At 40.8% G+C, this 22,607-nt stretch overlaps 1 long non-coding RNA gene across 1 annotated transcript; it reads left to right on the forward strand.

Moving 5' to 3' along the window:
- The first annotated feature begins 405 nt into the window (after positions 1 to 405).
- Positions 406 to 10,478, forward strand: LOC129737188 (uncharacterized). Its single transcript, XR_008734760.1, has 3 exons — positions 406 to 488; positions 5,431 to 5,511; positions 6,895 to 10,478. It is a non-coding gene; the product is annotated as an uncharacterized LOC129737188 (long non-coding RNA).
- The last annotated feature ends 12,129 nt before the right edge of the window (positions 10,479 to 22,607 follow it).

Genomic DNA, 22,607 nt, shown 5'->3' on the forward strand with positions numbered 1-22,607 from the left:
TCTCCTTCTTCTGACCTTTGTTCTTGGTGTCTGCTTTACTGAAAGTCTAGATCCCTGCCTTCTACTTGTTAAAATAAATTAATTTGTGGGACACAAGCTTAGTTCAGTCTATTGTTCTTCCTGAAGCTGCAATGAATTTCTTAGGAAGACTGTGAGTGAGAAAACCTTTCCAAAAGAATGCTGTGTTTTGCAACCATGGCTTCTGGTTAATAGTATATCATTCTTGCAAGAACACCCAAAAGTGCTTGAAGCACTAAAAAAACCCTAAATTGTACTGATTTAAAGAACTGAGAGATATTATTTCAAATATGTGAGTGAAAGTTCACATGCAAGCTGTTATCCATCTGCAGAATATTTGTTTCCAAAACACAAATGAACTGTTATTTCAATTCATTTTAAGATTAAACTTAACCTGCCCTCCCTCCTCCCCGCAAACATCATGTTGTTAAGATCTTAGAGAAGATTGAATTGGTCATTAGCCTTTTCAGGTAAGGGCTTTTTTCTTTCGTTTGTGCCCTGTAGACCTAGCTGTTGCTGGTCACCATGGTATAAATAATACAATATTTAAAAAAGGGTGCTTGAAAAACATTTTTAAACCGCAAGAATCTAATACTGATGTTCATGATTTGTTTATACCAATTGTATTTATCCCAGCATATGTCATTTAGCTTCTTGTTAGTGATAGCACTAACTCTCACAAAATGGACAAAAATGTGCGTATGTCCTCTGAGAGAGAACTCCTGTCACACTTTAGAGGTTTTGAATAAACTGGGCTCTGCAGCATCAAAACAGGGCTGCTGGGGACATGTTCTGAAGGTCTATTTGGAGTATGCTAGTGATACTCTTTTTAAGATCTTTATACCGCGGAGAAGATTTGTAATTCTCAAAGTTAGTGCATTTACAAAGTGGATAGGGAAATTATAATTCTGAATTCAGGTTTATTTAATAAGCTATTAATATTTAAAAAGGATGGTTATTTTATAATACCTAATAAACAAATGTTTCTGCTTGTTTACAAATAGTTGTTTCTCTGCAAGCATGTTAATTACAATGTTGAATACAAGAATTTGAATATTACAAGACTTATTTTAGTATTGAGAAATATGATGTGATCTGTTACTTTTGTAAGTGTGATTTTAACTGCCTCTGTAAATGTATGAATGAACAACTGAAGCTGTTCCAATCTTCTCTGGTATTTTTAAAAGCTTAAAAAACAGTGGTACGTGTAATAAAATGAAATGCTTTACAAAACCATTTTCCTTTCAGACAACAATACGTGACCATAGTGTAAGATATAAACATTAAACTTTAATATCTGGTTTCTCTATTAGTTGTGAAGGTGATGTGGCAAATAGTGCATTTTTCTGGTGTGTTCTAGCTGATAATTGTTACATTGCATACAAGACCAATTTCTATTTTCAGAAGCTTTGAGCGTGAGGTTCCCAGGTCCAGATTTGGTATGCATAACTTTTTCAAGTCAGTGCCATTTCATTCTAAGCTTTAATAAAATATTTAACTTTAGGCTATTGATGTGAAAATCCTGTTTGTGGTGTTCTGCACCATGCCCCGCCCCCCCCCCCCCCCCAGCCCCCAATGCTGCAGAGAACCAGAGCAAGCTCAAGTTTTTCAAGCTTTTCTCACTATTATTTTTTTGTTGCAAGGCTAAGTCTCCTTTCCTTAGTGCTGTGTCTGCTGTACAAAGACCAAACCCTTGGCTTGGCAAATAACCTTAGGCATAAAGTTACTGCTGGTAATTTCCTTTGAGTTCTGCAACGCCCACATCGTTTTCACAGATGAAATGGCTCCTTACAGGCAACTTTATCTGTGGAACGTAATGGAAAGGGTCTGATACATCTCTGTCATGGAAGATCTATAATTCACCTTATTGTCCTGAGCTTTTCTGTCATTTCCCTGTCTCCTGAATCCTTGAACCCAGCAAGTGTACGGCACTGCTCTGCACGGAGGTAGTCTCCTGGCATTATGGTGCACTTTGATTGCAGGACACACACTCTAGAAACACCAAGGTAAGCTTTTGCATAACCAGCTTGCACAGTATTTAGTTCTTACAAGGTCCGTGCATCAGAAACATATTAAATATATAGAAGAAGTAGGGTGAAACCCCTGGTGACACAGATGGGCGTAGCACTTGAGACGTCTTTTCTAGAAGGTTGAGCTAGTTCCCATGTTATACTGGAACATGACAATAAAAGAACTGAATATTTTTCTGCATTAAAAAATGATTAATCTCTGATGTTACCATTCCAGGGGGTTTATTGCCAAAACTATAGGAAGTAGATGCATAAGGAAATGTTTTACAATAAAGGTGACATCATTAACTTTAAGTATTTTGCAAAGCAAGACTTTTCTTGACCATGCAGAATGAGAGAGAAAGATTTTACTTTACGTAAGGGAGCCCCGAGAGGTACTGGGAACAGAGAACTCTTGCAAAACCATGGTTCTCATGTTTGACAGGGGTCAAGCATTGTGCCCGCTGTAGATGAGCCATTTGGAGCCAGATTGTCAATCCAAACGCAAGCTGCTCCGTTTCCTGTTTATGCCTGTGCAGAGTTACACATCCTGACTCGCTCGCCTTCAGCTGCAGGTTTTTCCGCACTCCCTAGGAGATTTCTTCTTAAAATGGCTTGTTATTTGTCATTTAAGTAAGCCATTGGAATTTTGTTAATTCCTGTTTTACTTCGCACATGCAAAATGGTATAATTAGCTAAAGGAAGATAATGTTAAGGTAGTAAGAGTTACTGATACTACTAATTAAATGACCTCTGCAAAACAAAATCTGATCAGACCATGCCTGAATGTAGAGAACTGATGCCAAGTTTACAGCTTCACTGAGGCCTGGCCTATTGTATATCTGACCTGAGGTTATCAGCAATTAAAACCTGGTCTAGTCATTTAAAAATAAGCTTTTTGTATATTACACATGTACATTTTTCCATCTGTCATAAGATTAATTAAACATGATTTCACTATAAAGGGACATTTTTAGCAGAGTGGTTTGCTTGGAATGTTTATGAAATTCCTCCACAGACAGAGACTGTTATGATTTTTTTGTTGTTCAGCAGTGTAGCTCTTAAGTAGTTGTCTTTTTTTTTTTTAATCCCCCCATCCAGTGAAGTGAACTGAAAACTAAGCAAACTTGACAGTTCACCGTGTTTTGTCCTTTCCCCTTAAATTGGAGCACAATGAGAAATAATTTTGATTATATCCAGGTTAGCCCTGTCAGAGTTCCTCGGCATTGGCTAAGTCGTGCCCTTCTTTAAAGCTAAGGTTTTACTAAATGTAATGGTCTGTCTTATAGGTACCAAAGAGTTTCTGTTAATTACCTACAGGCCTGGCTTAAAAGCTAAAGGAGAGTAGTTACTGAGGAAGGAGATTGCTAATTAGTCCTTACTTCCAACTAAATGTGGATGCTATTTGATAAAATGACTGACAATGAACTACATATTCCTCCCTCCATCTCTTGTTGCTTTACAGTAATTAGAACTTAGATCTTTAACACATGCTACACTGATTCATAAAGAAGCACCACACTGAAGCTGGAAGGGATTTTATTAATCTAACAGTATACTTTCCCATAAAATAACATATATGGCATGAGCAGAATAAGTGTATTAAAAAAAAAAAAAGTTCAACCAGCATAATTGCAAGGGGAAAAAGAAAGAGTATTTTGCAGCTTTTCTGCAAATTTGACAGAATTAGGAGGAGTCCTATTTTCCTCATACTCAGTAGGAGCAGGATTGGACAGGGTCTTCAGCTGGGGTCACTTGGCCTAGTTTTGAAATTAATGTCCCTTTTGCCCTTTACACTATAAAAGAATGTAACCTGTGACATACTGATAAAGACTGACAAAAATATCTAAACATCTATAATGAAAATTAAGAAGTTCTTCCTTTGCTCACTTATTCCTAGCCTGTGAATAACTCTGTTAAACTTGGTAGCGCTATCTTTGCTTATGAATATGGTTTTTATCTGTATGGTATTAAAATACTTGCCAAGGATTAATGGATTATAATATAGTGATACCGCTATAAGGCAGGAAAATCTTGTTGCCCTCATTTTACAGACTGAAACTGAGCAACTTTGATGATTTCTGTAATTTTGTGTAAGACTGAGACATGTCTGAAGCCCCTGTTTTTTCCAGTCCCAACTCTGAGGTGGACTCAGCCACTCATCACATAAACTTAAGTACCAAAGATTCACACCTGATACCTGTGTTCTGAACTTTGTCTTCATTCAAAACTCCCTCACTCCCTCCCCAACAAAAAGAAAACTCAATGCAAACCAAAAACCCAAACAAACCACCCCGAGCCACAAGTCAGCTTTGGAAAAGTCATTACAGAAAATATCATTCATATACACAACTGAATGAATTCCTTTTCTCCCAAGGGATGATTATATTTAATGACAGAGCAGAGCTGAGGCTTGGAAATTTGGTTTTAATGGATGTTAAACTAACCATTAAATGCAATCAAGTTTATTTTCTATGTTATTTGAAGTCAAAAGGGTGGTCAGAGTCTCTTTCCAGACATTCCCTGTTGTCTTGATAAATTTTGTTAGATAACAGCTGATGAAGGTATTTATATCTTGAGTAAAGTGAGTATTGTTTGACCATAATTTTCTATTTTTGTCGTCATTTATTGTGTGCTTCTTACGTTATAGAAGTACTTGATGTAAATTGCAGAAAATAGCATTTTAAACCTTTTTTCCTCAATTGTCTTTTCAGTACACGTAAGATCATGGAAACATTCTGCAGTACCCAAGTTAACTTTAGAATGGTTAAGCAGCAATTCCCTTGATGACCATGTTCACATTGTGAGATGCATCAACACACATGTTTTGTCTATCAGGCCAAAAGAATATCCCATTTAGGGCTTTTCCCCACAGTAATCAAGGCTGAAGACAGCAAAACAGCATTCCCTTCAGAGGACACAGCAACAAAATGAACTCAACATTTGTTAAGATTAAGCCCTGGTCCTAGTTCCTTTTTGCAATATATTGTAGTGTGACTTCGGTTTCCTACAGCAAAGGCAGCCAAGGTAAAAAGTACAAGACTGCAGATTAATTTAGCAAAAATGCATTGCTGTGCATGAAGCTCCTTAGGTTCAGACTTGTTACTGGTCGAAGCTGGCCTATTGATCCTCATCCATTCTAGCTGGGTAAACCTGCAAGTCTCTGCTAAGGTATGCTTGTAGCATGAAAGGGCTCAGGCTCTAATTAAATGCATAACACATGTAAAAAGCTTTTCCAGTTGTTATAGTTAACGTAACTAATATCAGTCTGAGCCTAATGCCTTCCTTTATTTAGGAGGTGAAAGAGTTTGTGTGAAATATATTTGTGTCTCTGAAAATTTTAAAACATAGTGTCTGTTTTACTATTATGGTTTTCACTAATTTTTTTTTCTTTTATTTATAGCAAGATGCCTACAAGAAGCATATTGGCTGCCTTTTCCTGGAAAAAAATGGCTGGCATAAAAACAAATAGCCTGTGGATTTGGTAAGATGATAAACAGAAAGAATGTCATCAGTTTCAAAACATTTCTCTTCTATTTGCAATGGACTATTGAATTATGCCTCTAGTTGAGAAATATGAATAGTAATCTCACTTTTGTACACCTTGTGATGGCTTTCTGGAGACCACTCAAAAATTTGCTTTAAAATCCAAGAAAACAAAACCAAGGCAAACAAAGCAAGCTATGTTCACAGTTTTGCTTTGAAATATCACAGGCATATTGTTACTAAGGACCCAGTTTTACCAGCCTCTTCTTTGTAGAATTCTCATCTACTTTGATTATTAGATAAAGGCTAATTTTGTTGGTTTGCTTTGCCTTGGTTTAGTTTCTTTTTTTTTCTTCCCCACCCCCCCGAATTCTTAATTTTTCCATACTTCCAGTGTATTTTTAAATTACTGCAAAAATTCCCCTTCCTTCTCTTGCGGCTAGCAGGAAGCCAGCAGGATACCAATACTGCTTACTCACAGAAATTAAAAACAAAACAATAAAGAAAAATAAATAAAAAAACAATAAGAAAAATAGAGAAATAGAACAAATGAGACACTATCTTTTCTCTTAAAGCTTAATGTGTTGTGCATTGGTTATTCAATATACTGGAGTTTAGAGTAATGAAACTTCCTCAGGAGAGTTTCTGCAGAATTGTGTTCCTAGTTATTTCAGTGTCTGCAACTGCAGTGTGGTGTTGAACTGCTCGTCCTGTTTGTGTGCTCATAAAATGGGTAAAAAAGCAGTAAGCCAGCAACAGCAGCCTTGCAGCCCACAGTCCATATTCAAGGTGTGACAGTTCATACTAAGAGGCAATCCATTTATTCATTTATTTTTCTCACACCCCTGCAGATGCTGGTGTTTGCAGCCCTTGCCAGGCAGGCACAGGTGATGTCAGGTGGTCTGGGGGGGTGTGTTCATCGTATCCTCAGCGTATCAGGTCTCTCACTCCTCCTGTTAGGTCTTTCCTGAGGTACCTGGACTATCCAGCACTCCTGCTCACAACTAGAACTGCAGTGTGTGCCGGGGGAGACACATTCCTTGGAGTTCACTGGCCCAGACAAGGGCACCAGCAACTCATTACCCTGCTCATGCTGTAAAAAAATGACTGTAGTAAGAAAGAAAAGGAGGAAGTACGCTTCTATCTTCTTTTCTCTTTCTTCAATTAATACTATTGACATCATTATGTGATCAAGCTGCCTATTCCCCCTTGAATCAAAACATAGCTCCCTAGGGCGTCTATTTGAAATATTTTTTGATGCAATTACTTAATTTACATTTACGTAATTGTAACCCACCCTCCTTCAAAAATGTTGATTCCAAATTCTCAGTCTCATATTTTTCTCCAAATTTGCATATCTTTTATTTTCTTAAATCTTTAGGTTCATCAGCACCATGGACATATGATCAAAGACTTGTATCCAATTCAGCATCTTCACTCTAGGCTTTGGGATAAATAGACCTCTCCATTTGCCACTGACGTGTGTGAAGAACAGCTCATAACATGATTGAACTCCATTGATTTTTCATAAAAGTTTAATAAGATGATACAGGTCAAAAGCTCTGCAAAATTTGCAATAAATTCCTGTGGCAATCTGAACAAGACTTAGTGGGGAGAGATGACACCAGAAGAATTTAAATACACGTTGAATTATATGGAGGGTAGCAAGGACTTGAAACTTTTTGATTAATCATTTTGAACGTTGGACTTCAGATTATGAGATATATAATGTTGTGTACCTTTCCTTGTGTATGCTTTCTTTTTGTGTAGAGGTTACTTGCACATAACTGCTTTAGTAGGCAACAGATCTCAGAAAAATTCACTCCCCCACAAAAAAATAGAAAAAAAAAGCCTCAGATTTACGTGTGAGTAAATAGTTTTGGGTTTTGCCATTTTCCCTGAGATAGTTGACTAACATTGCATGAATGCATTCAAATCAGGTGAGGCTCCAGCTGTGCTACAATTTTCAACCAAGTCCAGGGCACAGCTGTCTAATAAGTTCCCTGAGCTGGTTGCAGTATGAGTTAGATGCCATTTAAAAACTGGCTGGGCAAAACGCAGAATCAGATGTCCTCTGGGGTTACAATACAGAAAACACCTCTACAGGAAGCCTTGGTAGCTCATCCAAGAGCTTAGAGGTTGTCCCCAGGCCCCGTTGCCTCCTCTGTGGTGGCCTGGGAGCCCTGGCCACCAGTGGGGGAAGCCTGGTGCAGCACATCACTGCTGCCACGCTCGTGGCTGCAGGCCAGAGTTGCGGGCTGAAGACTGGCCAGGTTGGTCTGAGGAGTTGTCCCTCATGTCATGAATTTTTCATGAACAACAAAACCTTTTTATGGCTTAACTTTATTCCCTGAGCTTGCAGGCTGCAGAGGAACAGGATGTTTACTGTACGTACAGCAGCCGTTGCCACTGAAGAGGGGCTGCCTTTAGGGCAGGCACGGTTCCCTCCTCAGCTGTGCCGCCGTACTTGCAATGGTGTCATGGGTCCCGAGGACCTCCAGTGGGAATGGGGGCTGCGCCTGGGAAGTCTGTGCCTGGCTGTCCTTATTGCCCTTTCCAGCAGCAGGAGGCATGCACTTCTTTCTTCCCGTGCTAGTACCTCCTCTCCCCAGCACTGGCAGGTGAGTTGCCGGTTTTTGCTCTTTACACTGAACTCCAGAACTTAGTGCAGCTCTGCTCAGATGGAGGGAACAGCACAAGGATTCAAAACCTGGGTTTCGTCCCTGCCACTGAAACACCCCAGGGCTGATTCATTCCCTTTTCCTCTCTTTAGCTTGACCATTTTCTTTGCAAAAATACCCCACCCAAAACATCACTCCCACCTTAAAAAGCTTATACTGCTTTCGGTGGGCTTAGGGCTAGGAATGCCATGAGTTAACATAAGGATTCCATTAAATTCCAGTTTTGCCTTGAGCGAGATGGGGGTTCCATACAGTTTTTCAGGGAAGTGCGTGCTATGTTCCTCCCAAACGCACTGTGAATAGGTTTTCATGCAAGTAAGGTGCCGTTTAATCTCATCCTCAGGTTTCAGATACAGGATGTGGTAAAAGTCTCCTTGTCATTAGCTGATGTTTTTGTGTCACATGTACTACGTAGATCACTTCATGAAAAGGTGTGGAATTTTCTTTTGAATTCAAAATCACAAAATACAGTTTGTTGAGAACACTAAGAAGTTTTTTGCCACAGGTTTTGTGGCATGGAGCAGTATCCTATTAAAGATAACCAAGAATACCAGCATTCCTATGGATCTAACACACTGAAAAATGAGCTTTGTGCTCCCTTGATAGTTGAGCAGTATGAGAGGGGAGAATTCAGTGTATAAATCTAAACCCCTCTGGAAAACATTCTTTATAGCTCCAATAAAGTCCCCTAGCTACTTCAGTGTTTGCTGTTGACACCAAAGACACCTGAATATTCCTTAATGTACTGAAATGTCCCAGAGGGTCACCAGTAAGAATTGCACATTTTCTGGTGTGGTGCACAGTTTTTAAAGGTTCCTCTCTATTACCATCTTCATTGCTGTCCTATAGATAAAAAAACAGGCAATTCTCTATTTGCTTTATGCGCTGCCTCAGTGCAATGGCTATGTCCCAAAGTGATGCACTCAAAATGTCAAGTACAAACCCAAAACTGGAGAGAGGATTCTGCAGGAGCTATAAATTCCCTCTTCTCCAAAGGTTATTTCTGCACTCACCCTTGGTGTGCACAACTTATTTCTGTGCTTGGGTTAATGTTTAGGTTTTCTTTGTAAATCATCTTTTATTCTAAAAACTAAATTGAAATCCTCCTGTTCACTTATTAGATTTGTGGGTTCTGTAGATTGTACAACATTTTTAAGTGGGAGAATTCTGTTTTGAGTTATAGTTCTTCAAGTGAAGTGTTTATTTGCTCTATAACCTTTCCTGTCTGTACTTTCAGAAAGGCAGTCCAGCAGTGGTTTAGGGGCTCATATTTTGTAATTAGTGTCTTATAATTAAAATATGTTTTCATATGATTTTAATTTATCCAGTATGTACACCAAGCTCTAGATCTTTGCACAGTGTAAGTTACTACCCAGACACTGTACTTTGTTAGTACTTCAGCGTCTGATGCGTTCTACATTTCCTTCACACACGTGTCTTGTTGGAGTTTCCATTAGTGTTTATTCTGATCAAGTGTATTTGTGTAAAGATTAGGACCTGGAGCTGGTTAGCAGGTTTCAAAAGTCATCACCTTGGAGACAGTGATGCTTTAGCTGTGGCAGCACGCCAGTGTGGCTCACCAGGCAAAAGGCATCTTCTGAGCTGGGGCTGGGCCCCAGGGAGGGGCACAGAGGACAGCTCTGTCGCCCACGGCAGGGTGGCCAGGGCAGGTCTCGGCAGCTGCCTCCTGCCTTCACTCCAGCTCTGCCTTCAGCTGTAGCTGGAAGGGCAGGGTCCTGTGGATGACCTGGCCCTGCGGTGCATGTTGGATACTGCACAAGGTAGGAGATGAAACCAGTTTATTTTCCGTTCTTGTTCTGCACTCCCAGAACTACTCAGTAGCTTTCACCAAAGCCACTCGGGCTGGATAGGTTTTGTTTCCCCTCTCCCCGTGTCCATGAAGGGGGGATTCACCTAGGTGAAATACTGTTGGGACCTACGAGGAAAGGGACTCTCTACATGCAAAGAACCATTTTTTTTTCAGGTCTGCTATATGGCAGTTGATTTTATACATAAGCAAAGTTATTTTTATGAGGCCTTTCCCACCCTTTGAAAGTTGAGCACCTCTTTTTGTTTTCTTGGCTACATTTTCTTATGAATCTCTTACTCTGCTAAACTGTGTTATTTTTTTCTTTCTCTGCAAAGACTTGTGATTTTTGAATGTGTATGAGTAGCATTTATCCCCCCTCCAGTAATGTGACTACTTATGTTTTATGCTTCTGAAGGATTCAGCACTGTGGGAAAACAGAATGCTGTGTACCAAAGAAATAGAAGAATATTAATGTATTCAAATGAAGGGAAATAAAAATTGAATCCAGACTTGCATTGCCTATAAATTATTACAATGTGTACAAGTGTAATTTAATAGAGAGTAACTTAACTGCAGCTTAGTAATGACATACTTTATCCTGCATGTAAACAATAAGAAATGTGTTTTTTCTTCAGAAATAGTTGATGCGTTAGGCAGGGAAAACCAGCATCTTTCAGAGCTTATGTTAGACCAGTGGAAAATATCAATGTAGGGAATCTTGAGAGATAAGACCAGAAAAAAACAAGTTGACATTCATAAAATTGGCTTATTTAAGTATAAATGGACTTTGTTATAGGGATGAGCTCTGAACTGGGGATGCAGTTACCTCCAAACCCCCAGGGAAGTCTAAGCACTGATTTCTGGCAGAGGCCTCTGCGTTATCTCCCTGTCTTGTGTTTGTCTTCTCTGCCCTCCATGCCTTGTCCGTCTCGCTTTCCCCCTCCCTCCTCGGCACTTCTTGTTCCCCTAGTGTTGTCTCGGGTCTGCTCACCTGCCCACGGAGGTGGCCCCTGATGCCAGCACATGCTGCTGACTTCCACAAGACTGTCGGAAGGTGGAGGCACTCCAGGAGCCGCCGTGCTGAGGACTTCCAACACTGGCAGTGTTGGGCTCTTACATTTTCACAGCAGCTTCATGGTCCAGTGTAACTTCCACTGCCCTAAGCAGGGACAGAGTCACCCCAAGAGGCTGCGAGCGATGCCGCACCACCAGCACCCACCACACAGGTAGTGGGAAGGTCCAGAGGGAGCTTCCAGGTGGCAGTGACCTGTGCACCAAACACAGCCACCTCTCAGCAGCAGAAGCTGCAGGAGCATGGAGGAACGCAAAAAGAGCCTGGAGTTTCTGGGGAGCAGTATGTATGTAGAAATCGGCCATGCCTTCTCTGGTGGGAGAAACGTGTTGCCTTGGACATGCCGCAGTGTTGAGTGGGTGTGGGGAAGGCTTCTGAGGAGGGGGCTTGGCTCAGCCCTGGGGAGGCTCATGGGAACTTCAGCCAAGTGCTTTAAAATGAAACGTGTTCTTGTCGTCTGTCTGGGAAGAGCTGTGCCCGTAGGAGATGGGCAGCTCTGTGAGGGCAGGGGGCGTGTATCCAAGCAAACCCCTCTGGCGCCAGAGAAGGAGGAGCCCAGCGAGCCTGCGGCTGAGGAAAGGGGATGCAGCTGAAGGCTTCGTATGCATTACTATTGTTTTCTGCAATGATTGTGCTTGAAGAGAAATTAATGAATGATTTATGAATAAATAATAGGACGAAAGATTTACATTGTAGCCACAAAATAAGCTTTTAAATTTTCATCCTTGTATGTCAGGATCTGCAGTCCCAAAGAACAACCAAGTGGCTTTCATTCATTTTTATTTCCCTTTTATCATGTAATTTGAATGGTCAGTTTTTTGTCAGGGTGTGGGGCACTAGTCGGTGGAGTGATGGGCACCTTTCCTCATGCAGCCCATGTGGAATTCCCTTCTGCCACCAGTCTGTGAGCCTGGGAGCCAAGTGCTCTTGAGCTCCTGCTGCGCTGTCCTGTGACAGTCCCGATGCCTTGCAAGGCCCATCAGGAGAGAGGGAATAAAAAAAGGATTTGTTTGTCCCTTAAAATTAGAGGCAAGCAAATATCAAAATACCTGAAAGCTTCTAAGACCTTGTCTGAAAGAGGGAGCTTCAGATACAACGAGCACCATTAGTAACGCTTCGAAGAGCTCCCTATCCATGCTCTGGTTTCTGCTTTTGCTTGTGCTAGAGGAGTGACAGCGGCAGAGAGCCACGGTTCTGAAATTTGCCATTGTTGTTGTTTGGGTTTAGTTTTTCTGAAAGATTTTTGAGGAAGACACTTCTCATTTTCCTTCCATTTATTTTTATCTGTGAAGATTCTGGTTTTCTTTTCTTTCTGGCTTTTTTTTTCCTTACCTGTTTGTTTGCAGATGATAGTTTTGTTTTCTACTTTCTGTCTTTATTTTGCTGCAAGTCCTTTGTTTTAACTTTTGTACTTTTTCTTCTGTTATGTGCCAGCATGTATTCTGGTTTTGACCTCTGAACTTCTGTAAAACATCCCTTCCCAAACCACGCATGCCTACATAACCTGATTTACTTTGTAGACATATAGACTCATTGGTCAGACTGGTTTTGGTGTGGTTTTGCCAATCATGCAAGAAAACATCTGGAGGAGACCTACATAGCGTGTGTGAACAGTGGATTGCAGTTCTTTTACATCAGAGACATTAAAGAGGGATTTATCTGTACAAACGTTGCCTGTATAGCCAGGTGATTGGTGTTACTGCCTTCTGCACTGACTCTCTTTTTGAGACAGTTTTTCCCTCCTATGTTCCCACAAATAATCTCTGTTAGTAACTTAATGTATAGCTCACTAGAGTGGTCTGTGCTCTATGTTGCTGTCATGAAATGAATAACTAAAAGATTAAATTTTTATTTCGTTAAGTTTCTCCGTAAATTACCAGCAGAGGAGAGAGTTGGGTGGGTAGTGCAGGGTGCGTGAGTAATCTGATGAGTACGTATCTCACTGTTTTGGTGGGGGTTTTGATACGTCACTGCAAATGTGAGCAGAGTGTTTAAAAGTAGGGAATTTTTTTGAAATAAATTTCACCTTTTCTCCTGCAACTCTTTTTGAGGAAGTTTGTCTTTAAGAAACTCTTAATTTTATGGAGCCTTTGCTGGCCTTTTTAAGGAGGAGCTGGTTGTGTGCAGCATTTTGGTGTGACTGCAGAGTGGGTGGTTGGTTCCCCATCTCCTCACACCGTGCATGGGGGCTCAGGGCAGAAAGCAGGCATGCACCAGTGCTCCCCTCCTCCCCAGCTACGTGTACCCGGTACGGTAATCCACTCTGTGGATGAGGGTGTATTAGATAGTGGACTGTGAAATAGCTTCTTAGGAATATTGGCACTTATCAGTAGGTAACTACAGTCTTCTGTCCCTAGTGAACACTGTAATTTCTGAGAAATTAAAAAACCCCACAACCAACCAACCAAACTGTAAACTCATATGATGTAAATAAGTTGAAAAAACCACAAAACTTATATTGAGAGTTTTCTGGCTGTTGCTATGTTTTGGAGTAATACATTGTCCAAGATACGGCACTGCTATGATGCATTAAACTAATATATCATAAGAGTGTCATAGCTTTGATGATGTATTAATGTAATACATCGTTAAGGTGCCATTGCTCTTATGATGCATTACCCAAAACATTACCAATTGGTTGGGTTTGCACACAAGCATCTGTGTGTATGAAGTAATGTTTCCATACATAAAACTACAGTGAAACTTAAAAAAATCCTCTAAATGCGAGAACAAGTTAGGAAGATCTTAGAAGCAGGGGCTTCTGAAGAGAGACTTGAGCTGGGTGGGACCAAAACCGAGGTCAGAGCTGTGTGCTTGCAAAATCTCTGTCTGATTGTACAGACAATATGGGGAGGGGAGAAGAAACTGTCTTTATTGGAACCAATGGCAAGTTTTTTCATTCCCTTTCAAAAAGTAACACATTATGTGCTATATAATACATTAAAAACTTCAGCATTATTCTAAAATGTCTTGACATGAATTTTTTTTCCAGGTACTTTTTGCAATTTGCCTTACACCTTGCAATTTGCTATCACATTTTCTGGAAAAACTAGATTGAACATGTTTTATGCAGACAGAAAAGTTCTTTTGCCTTGCCTTTTATTTGTTATTTTTTTTGTTGTGTATGTCAACCATTTGTAGTTTCAGAAAAGCAAGTAGTATGTATTCTAGTAAGCAGTGACTGTCTTTCATCAAGTTAGTTTTTATGACATTTCTGGACATATCCAGTTGTGGATACCCTTTGGAGAAGCATTCTGAAGGAAACTGAAAAATCCCCCTCACTCTGAACTGGATATGAAACTTCAACAAAAGGTATTACAAAACATGTTAAATATGCATGATGATGATGATGTTAAATACCCATCTCCTTGTTTTTTAACAAAAAGACTTTAGATATTAAGTGTGTGTTTATCCTTATAAAATTCCTATTTCTTGACTTCTTTAAATACACTGTAATGTAGTAGATGTTATGGATGCTATTGACTGTGTGTATGCCCTTGAATGGACTAATTTATTGCCTAATTTTGTTGAAATCCAGATCACAAATGCACTGGTCTTGCAATGGCACATATTTACTAAATTTAAACATTTGTGTTTAATATAATGAATCTCTTTTTCGTAATTTATAGAGCTGCGAGTAAGGTTTGCTCATTATGGATTTTTTTTTCTCCCCTACCATGTTTAGAAACAGGAGGATGCAGAGGCAGACATAAGTACCGTTCTTTGCTGAACCCATTGAGAAGGAAGTTCAGGAATATTTCCAGGTACTGAAAAACAACCTTGCCAGTATAAATTGCTCTTTTGTTCTTTATGAGGAGAGGCATAAAGTAGCCAGTATAAAAAGTTGCATTTCTCAGCTTTCACTCCAAACAGTATCTGCATAACTTTACTCACCTTTTCCCCATCACAGTACCTTGACCACTAGATGGCAATGACATTGTTAGTGTAAGTGGGGAGGAGATGGAGAATGCTCAAACTTCCTCCCCCCAATGGTCCCCATCCTCCTTCCTGCCGTTCAAGAAGCCCAACCAGACAAGAAAATCCTCAAGCACCCAGACTTAAGACCATACCGAGTGCTTAATTTTCAGAAAGTCTTCACTATTTACTGCACAGTCACTGCAGAAATGTTGACCCAACCTATGTGGAAGATTCCTACTACAGGACAGTTCCCCTGGCTGTGCACAGCTGAGATGGCACCTGCAGCAGCCCCAGCCACAACCTGTGGAAGACACTGGTGCATGAACTGGACTTGGCAGAGCCTGTGCTGTGATGCATTCGCAGTGCTTAACAGACTACTTTTTGGTTTGGCTTTTTTTTTTTTTTTTTTTAATTAATTAATTATGTTTTATAATCTCTGTAATAGTTATTGCCATGGTTAAGTTCTGCTGATTCTGTCACTACTGTTGCTTATAATTACTGAAAATTATGATGTCAGTGGGTATTCCAGGCATCTCTCATAATAAGAAGCAGTTATAGTTGGCATTACCAACCTGGGATATTAAAACAGATCTGTGTGTATAGGTTTACATCCTTTTCATGCCAATGGAACAGTGTTTTCCAGCATGAAAGCTGATATCTGGAGTCATGTTGGTGTCCTTTAGCAGTGCTGGTATGACCTTGGCTTTATGTAACATTTTTGTCTTATTTGTGAAAGCCTAGATGGAGAGCTTGAAGAAAATCTTGGGAAGCTGGTTGTGAGAGGCAATTCTTCTGGAAACAAATATGATGAGGAAAGTTATATTAAGATATACTTTTTTCATCCACCGCTCCTCTGATATTTTGAAATTGGGATGCCAGTGATGTGCTCCAGCATCAGGACTAGGGCTGAGCTCTGGCCGGTACACGGGCCTCACGCCCTCCTCCCTCAGGCAGAAAGGGAATTTACAGTTACGTTTCTTAGTAGCAGAAACACAGGCTTGTTTGTATTTAGTCTGGGAAATAATAGGTGTTTTCTGCTAACCTCTGCAATACTGGGGGAGTGTTTCATTGGGTGACTGTCCTGGGAGAGGTTTTTGCGGCTAGGTTTGTCACACTGTTACTGATACAGAAGTGAGAGAAAAACCACACCAAACAAGCAAGACCCAGACTTTTTCCAATGGTTTCTTCAGTCACAATGGCTTCTGTGTGTCTTGTTGGCTTTGATGGTGTCATGGTTTAACCTCAGCCTACAACTGAGTACCACACAGCTGCTTGCTTGTTCCCCACCACTCCCACAGCAGGATGGGGAGGAGAATCAGGGAAAAAGGTACAGCTCATGGGCTGAGATAAAAACAATTTAATAATGGAAATAAAATACAATAACAATACAATAATTGTAAGGAAATGGAGACAGAGAGGACTAAAACCCAAAGGGGCCGGGGGGAACCCCAAGTGATGCACAACACAGCTGCTCACCACTCACTGACCGATGCCCAGCCCGTTCTCCAGCAGTGACCAGAGCCCCTGGCCAACTGCCCCCGGTTTATATACTGAGCACGATATTCTATGGCATGGGATATCCCTTCGGGTAGTTTGGATCAGCTGTCCTGACCATTCTTCCGCCCAGCTTCGTATGTGTCTGCTCACTGGCAGAGCATGGAAAACGTGGAAAGTCCTTGGTTTAGGGTAAGGACTACTTAGCAGCAACTACATCAGTGTGACATCAACATTATTCTCACACTAAATTCAAAACACAGCATTGTGCCAGCTAATAAGAAAAAAATTAACTCTATCCCAGCTGAAACCAGGACAGATGACAACTCGAGTAGTGTAGCAGCGGTGGGTGGCTGTGATAAGTTCACAGGTAATTCAACAGTTTGGCATATTTTGTCACAAGAATCAGTCCCTAGACCTAACAGATGTTGCCTTGCTGGTCTCCCCGTGCTTGGGGACCTGCTGCTGCTGCTGCATGTCTGTCATTGCTCTTGCAGAGCTTGAGGTTGGCTGGTATCAAGTGACTACCTCTGGGACCAAGAGGGCTGCCTGTGTGATGTGGGAACTTGACATCTCATCAGTGATGCCTTAGACCTGCTTTAAAGGTCCCTTCTGACCCAAACCATTCTATGATAATAGAAGTTTGATTCTACCATCTGATCCTGTTTCTTTTGGGATGGCTGTGTAAGAAAGGGCTGTGAAAGCCATTTGTGCTTGGTGATAGAGCAGGATGAGATCAGCAGTAGAACCACAATCCCCTTCTTGCAGAAATGTGCTGATTAAAATATCCTAGGTGGATTCATCCCCTTAAATTTGCATTATTTACAGAATTTACATATCATAAGTAGCAAATGAATTGTTTAAGAAACAATGCTTGTATTCCTCCAATATACAAGTAGCTGTATTCTTCGATTGAGTGTCATTTATAACCTGCTGTTAGAAGCAATTATTTTAATGATGGTTTAGTGACATGCCACCAGACTTGGAGCAGATGGGTAAATGGATTCTCAGAAAACTGTGGGATTTTTTTTTTTGTGGTTATTATTTGTGTTTTAATGGTTGAAATTAAGGCAGGAGGTGGCATAAGAATGAAAGTAGCAGAGCCTGGAAAACTGAGAGGCAGTGAAGCAACTGAACTGTTTCGCATGGGCAGTGGTAGGGAAGTACGAGAGCAGTGCTGTCTCTTGCTTGCTATTCCTTTATCAAGCATTAAACTAGGCACTTAGCCAGGTCAGGGCTTTGTCATGCTAGCAATAAACATACAGCTTCCCGCACAATGGATGAAATTGGATTTATTTTTTAAAAACTATCATAGAGATTGTACCAGTGATATTATTAGACAGCAGTACCTCCCAGTTGTAGATGTGCTGTATTTCAGCCTCTCCAAACACAAAAATATTCACTGCTAAGGGGAGGTGATAGAAAAACGCATGGAAATAGTTTGGCATTGCATGTTGCTTCTTCACGTTTAACGTACTTACTACGTGCTGCATTAGCTAGAGCTGAAGTGTGAGCACACTCAATGTTTGAAATTCATGATTTTGAAGAAAAAATAATAAAAATAATTGAGCTGTAAGAGCTCTGCTCTGTTGTTTTACCTTTTACTAAATTATATGCCACCAGTCACAAGCTGATCCAGTCCACCTGGCTGTATCTGAAATGTCAAGTGTCCCTCTGAAACTGAGATTCCTCTCCGAGGAGCCATGGATGTGAAGCACGTGGGGACCCTCCCCACAGTTCTGGAGTTTACTCCACCATCTACAACGTAGTTCATCAGGAAATCCTTGGCAGCAGCAGAGAAGAAAGGAGACTCGTTCTTACCTGTCCTTGAACTAGGAGGCCCAAAGCTGAATTTTCTTAGGGATTTATTTCCAGATCAGTCTCCTTTCTCCATGGAAAGGTAGAAGTTGTGTTGCAGGACCCTGTCTCTTCTCCTGCAGCTGGATTTAGCTACTACATTGACAACACATTTGCCCGAATATTGTTAAACAATCCATTACCTTTCACTCTGGCTTCACAGGCTTAATGTTTCTGAAACCTTTGCTGTGCCATGCTCTGCTTGTTAGAGGTTAGAGGAAGAGTGAGAAACAGAAGCTTCTGGTAATTTATAGGGGGGGATATTGTCATGCTTTTGGAAAGAAATTGTGTTAACTGGGATGTTTCAATGGATTTGTCTGGCTGCAGTGGATTTGGAGGGTGAATTCTTAAATATCAGTGATACTCTCAGCAATTTCATCATAACAGTACAATGTGGGATCCTGGCAAGTTTTGTAACATAAATTTATTGACGTTGGTCTGGTTGTACATGCCAGCGACCTAAGCATTGTTGCAGCTCTGACAGTGGCAGTGTGTGGTCTTCCTGAAAATGTCTTAAGTTATTATGTGTATTACTAGAAACTGCTATGTATCCCCCTTCAAAAAGAGAGGCTGGTCTTGGAAATCAAAAGAGCATTTTTTTCTCTATTAGCTTCACAAAGAGTTCCTTATAACTATAACCACTGACCCAATGAGCCAAGTACCTCTATCAAATATTTCACTTAATGATGTCTTTTATTACAGTTCAGCGACCCAATAGACTGAGTATCCGCCTGGTGAGCTAAGTGCCTCTGAAAGCTCAGCAGTAAAACTTTCTGTGCACCAAGGGCTGTGAAAATGTTCTCCCATGACTCAAGTAAGTGTTTTTTTTCAGTGTAGCTTGGAAGAAATTACACAGTAGCAAAACAAGTCAGGAGAATCTGTGCCCACCAACCTACTGATAATAATCAACGATCAGTGTGCTCAAGAGGTATGTTTTACAGTGCGTTGATATCACCAAGCACATCTCTATGCTCAGAACTTCAAAAGCAAATACAGAACAAGACCCATTCCTAAACTAACTGCTAAATTTTATATTCAAAGGTGATTGTTCTCTTAAATGCAGTTATACCTGGACTGCTTTTATTTTGTTGGAGGGTTTTTTTTAATGTCTTTTTTTGGGGGGTGGGGTGTGTGGTTTTTTATGTGTGAGGGGGGGGTTGTTTTGGTTTTTTGGGTTTTTTTGTTTTTTTGTTTTTTTAAATGACTCCATGAAATCATTCTCCCTCCTAGGTCTTGCAGAAAAATGCACTCATAGATTGATTAGCTTGTGGAGTTTACATTTTGCAGTGCATTAGAGTGACACAGAACCAAATAAACTATGTTGTGTGCATGTGCTATGGAAATAAACTTCTGTATAATAAAGTGAATTGACTGCCCTGAGTAATTTTCAGCTTCTTTCTTTGCTCTAATTGGAATTAATTACTTCGCATTTCTGTTGTGGTTTTGCATGACTTCTCATTAAGCCTTGCCTTTTAACTTTCCATTCTAACTGCTAAACTGCTAACTACCTTTTCACAGCTCAGCTTTCCGTCAGCAATGCCTGGTTGGTTGTGCCCATCATACACGTGCCATGTAATAAATGCTGCTGGTAAACCAGCCCAGGCTGGGGCGCAGGGATCCTTTTGTACTTTCCGAGGTATATGGTGCCTATGGGGATAAGGCATGGCAAAGGTCTAAAACTCAAGATTTTTGTTTCTGGGGAAGTTCAGATCCTTAAGAACAGTTTAGTAATGCAAGGTTAGTTTTTTGGGAAAGGCATCACTTAGTTTTACGTTAGTAAAAGGTGTGTGTTTGGCTTCACATCAGAGATAAGAATTCAGAGAGTTTGAAAAACCTTTGAAGACTGTTGCAGCTGTAATTGGTGTGTTTTGTCTTGGGTGGAGATTTTGGAAGGTTTATTTCAAAAATACACTCTTAAGGGCAGGAACTGTTACTCATCTATGTTTGGAAAGCAGCACCAACACAATCAGGGTAACAATAATACTACAAAAGGCTGAAAGAACAATTAAAGAGTGGAACTAAGGGAGGACCACTTGGCATTTGGGGAAATCAGAGGGGAGGGAGAGACCAAAGGAGTTGTTAAAGAGGCTAATACTCTCAGAAGAAACATGTTGAAATCTCTGCTTACATTTGATTGAAACGACATCGAATAACTTGAAGAAAAATCATTTGAAACGAGAGGAGGGAATTTGTCCTCATTTGTGTTTCCTCCTAGGACAGCTCGCCACATTCTTTGGTTCTTTCTCTTTCCTTCTGTAGCACCCTGGGACAGAGGGAGTCTGTCAATAAAACACCACCCCCAAAGCCAAGTTCTACTTGTGAATGCCAGGAGACGTACGGGAAAGCTGCCTTCTGCCTGGTACATCCAACCCCTCGGTGCTGCCCCTCTGGAGCAGCCTGGGGGATCTCCAGGCAGCCAGTCTGCCTCCAGGGTGGATACACCAGGAACACCTCATGTTCTGGTGGCAGTTATCAACTATTTCTTGTGTTTGTTAAAGGTTTTAAATGTCACTGTGACAAACAATCATGTTTCTGGAACAGCACAGGATGTAGATCAGCCTTGGCTGTGTGCTACAGGTGGGAAGATCAAGGCAGCGCATCCTGGGGATTTTCCGGGATTACAGAGGAGTTTGTGCCTGAAAAGAATTCAAGATTCCTGCGTTGTCTGCTGTGGATCTTTAGGAACCAGCTCTCATACAAGCAGTACTACAGACTTGAGCCTCAAATACCTCTGAACTAACAGACCTATTGAAACAACAGGGTTTTTTTCTTTTCTTTTTCTTAAAAAGGAAAAAGTGTGGCAAGAAATTTTGCTTTTCTATCTACCTTCTGGAACACATTGAGTATGTCTCTACATGCACGTTTTTCTAAAATAATTGTTTAAGCTGCAAACAAATTATTTTCCTCCTGACTATGTTAGTTTGTATTGTGTTAGTTAGGGCTTTCATGAGAAGGCATTAAAACAAAGCAGAACAATTGCAAAGTAACTACCAGGAAGAAAAAAGGGTTTTTCTAGTGTCCTTGGCCTGAATTTGATCACCCTAAAGTGATCGCTTCCTTTCTGGAGCTTTTTTTCCCCCCCTTGTGCTATGTATATCATTTCTGCGTGTAGCTGTTCACATGAAATCAACCTCCAAACAGTGCCAAAGTGCAAATTTAACAAATTAGGTGAGGGGTAAATTGGGGTGAAGCTTATAACATCAGTACAGTGATCCTTTAATAAATCAATTATAGTCTAAATATTTGAAAATATCTTTTATTAAAATGCTGCTATTTCTTCACAGCTCCCGCACGCAATAGATGGACAACAATTCTTCATTATTAATTACTTCCAAGTATATAAAAGGGGGAATTTAGTTCTAGAGCATCAGGTAACGTCACTAAATATACCTCCTCTGTCTGTTCGCAGGCTGGCACACCTGGTGCCTGATGGTGCTGTACCGTTGCATACAGGGCGGGCAGGCTGTGCCGCGCTCACTTGCAGTGAATGCCCCTGTCGCCGCCTTGGACCTGTTGCTCCATCCAGAACCAAACATCACTGGGACGCTGTTGATGCTTAACCAGGATGCTGTTGATGCTGCTACACAAGACATCCTCAGGGCCTTGGCGCACCAGGTGAGGTACCAGCCAGTTTTTCTCACAACAAGGAAAGGTGTCTTAAATCTGTCACCCCAGGAAGTACTGTGGGGTTTCTGTTTAGTTTTCATTTTTTTCCCTGCAGGATGCCCAGAGGGTAAAGTTGTGTCAAAGTTTGATATATAAAAAAACAAAGGGGGGTGGGGAGGGGATAGTTGCCTTTATTTTTTTGGCAAAGGCTGTTTTCTTGGTTGTGTTAAATATTGTTAAGCATGTTCTTGGAGCAAAAAGGTCTGTCTCAAAATAATTTCATCCTAGCCCTGATGCACTCCTCTGTTTAGATTTTACTATTAATAATTATATGTCATTCTTGAACTAAAATTCTTGGACGTTTCCTATTTTCCCTCTGAAAACAATGTTTGGTAAGAATTGTTGATTATTTGGGTCTGTAGAGCTGGTCATTGTAAGCCAAGACACAGCGGACTGACTGGTGACCTTACCTGGCTTTTGGCTGGGGTTTCTTCAGCCGGGCCTGGCTGCGTCCCACAGCCACTTTCCTGTTTTGACATCTGTGGTCGCTTTGCTGCTTCCAAACGTGTAGACAGTACAGTGTCCTTGACCTTTCCCCCTCCCCACCATATAGGTAACTCTCCTGAAAACCTTGATGCGTTGGGTAAAGTTGGCTT

This window comes from Falco cherrug, chromosome 12, assembly GCF_023634085.1.
Source record: "Falco cherrug isolate bFalChe1 chromosome 12, bFalChe1.pri, whole genome shotgun sequence".
Taxonomy (NCBI): domain Eukaryota; kingdom Metazoa; phylum Chordata; class Aves; order Falconiformes; family Falconidae; genus Falco; species Falco cherrug.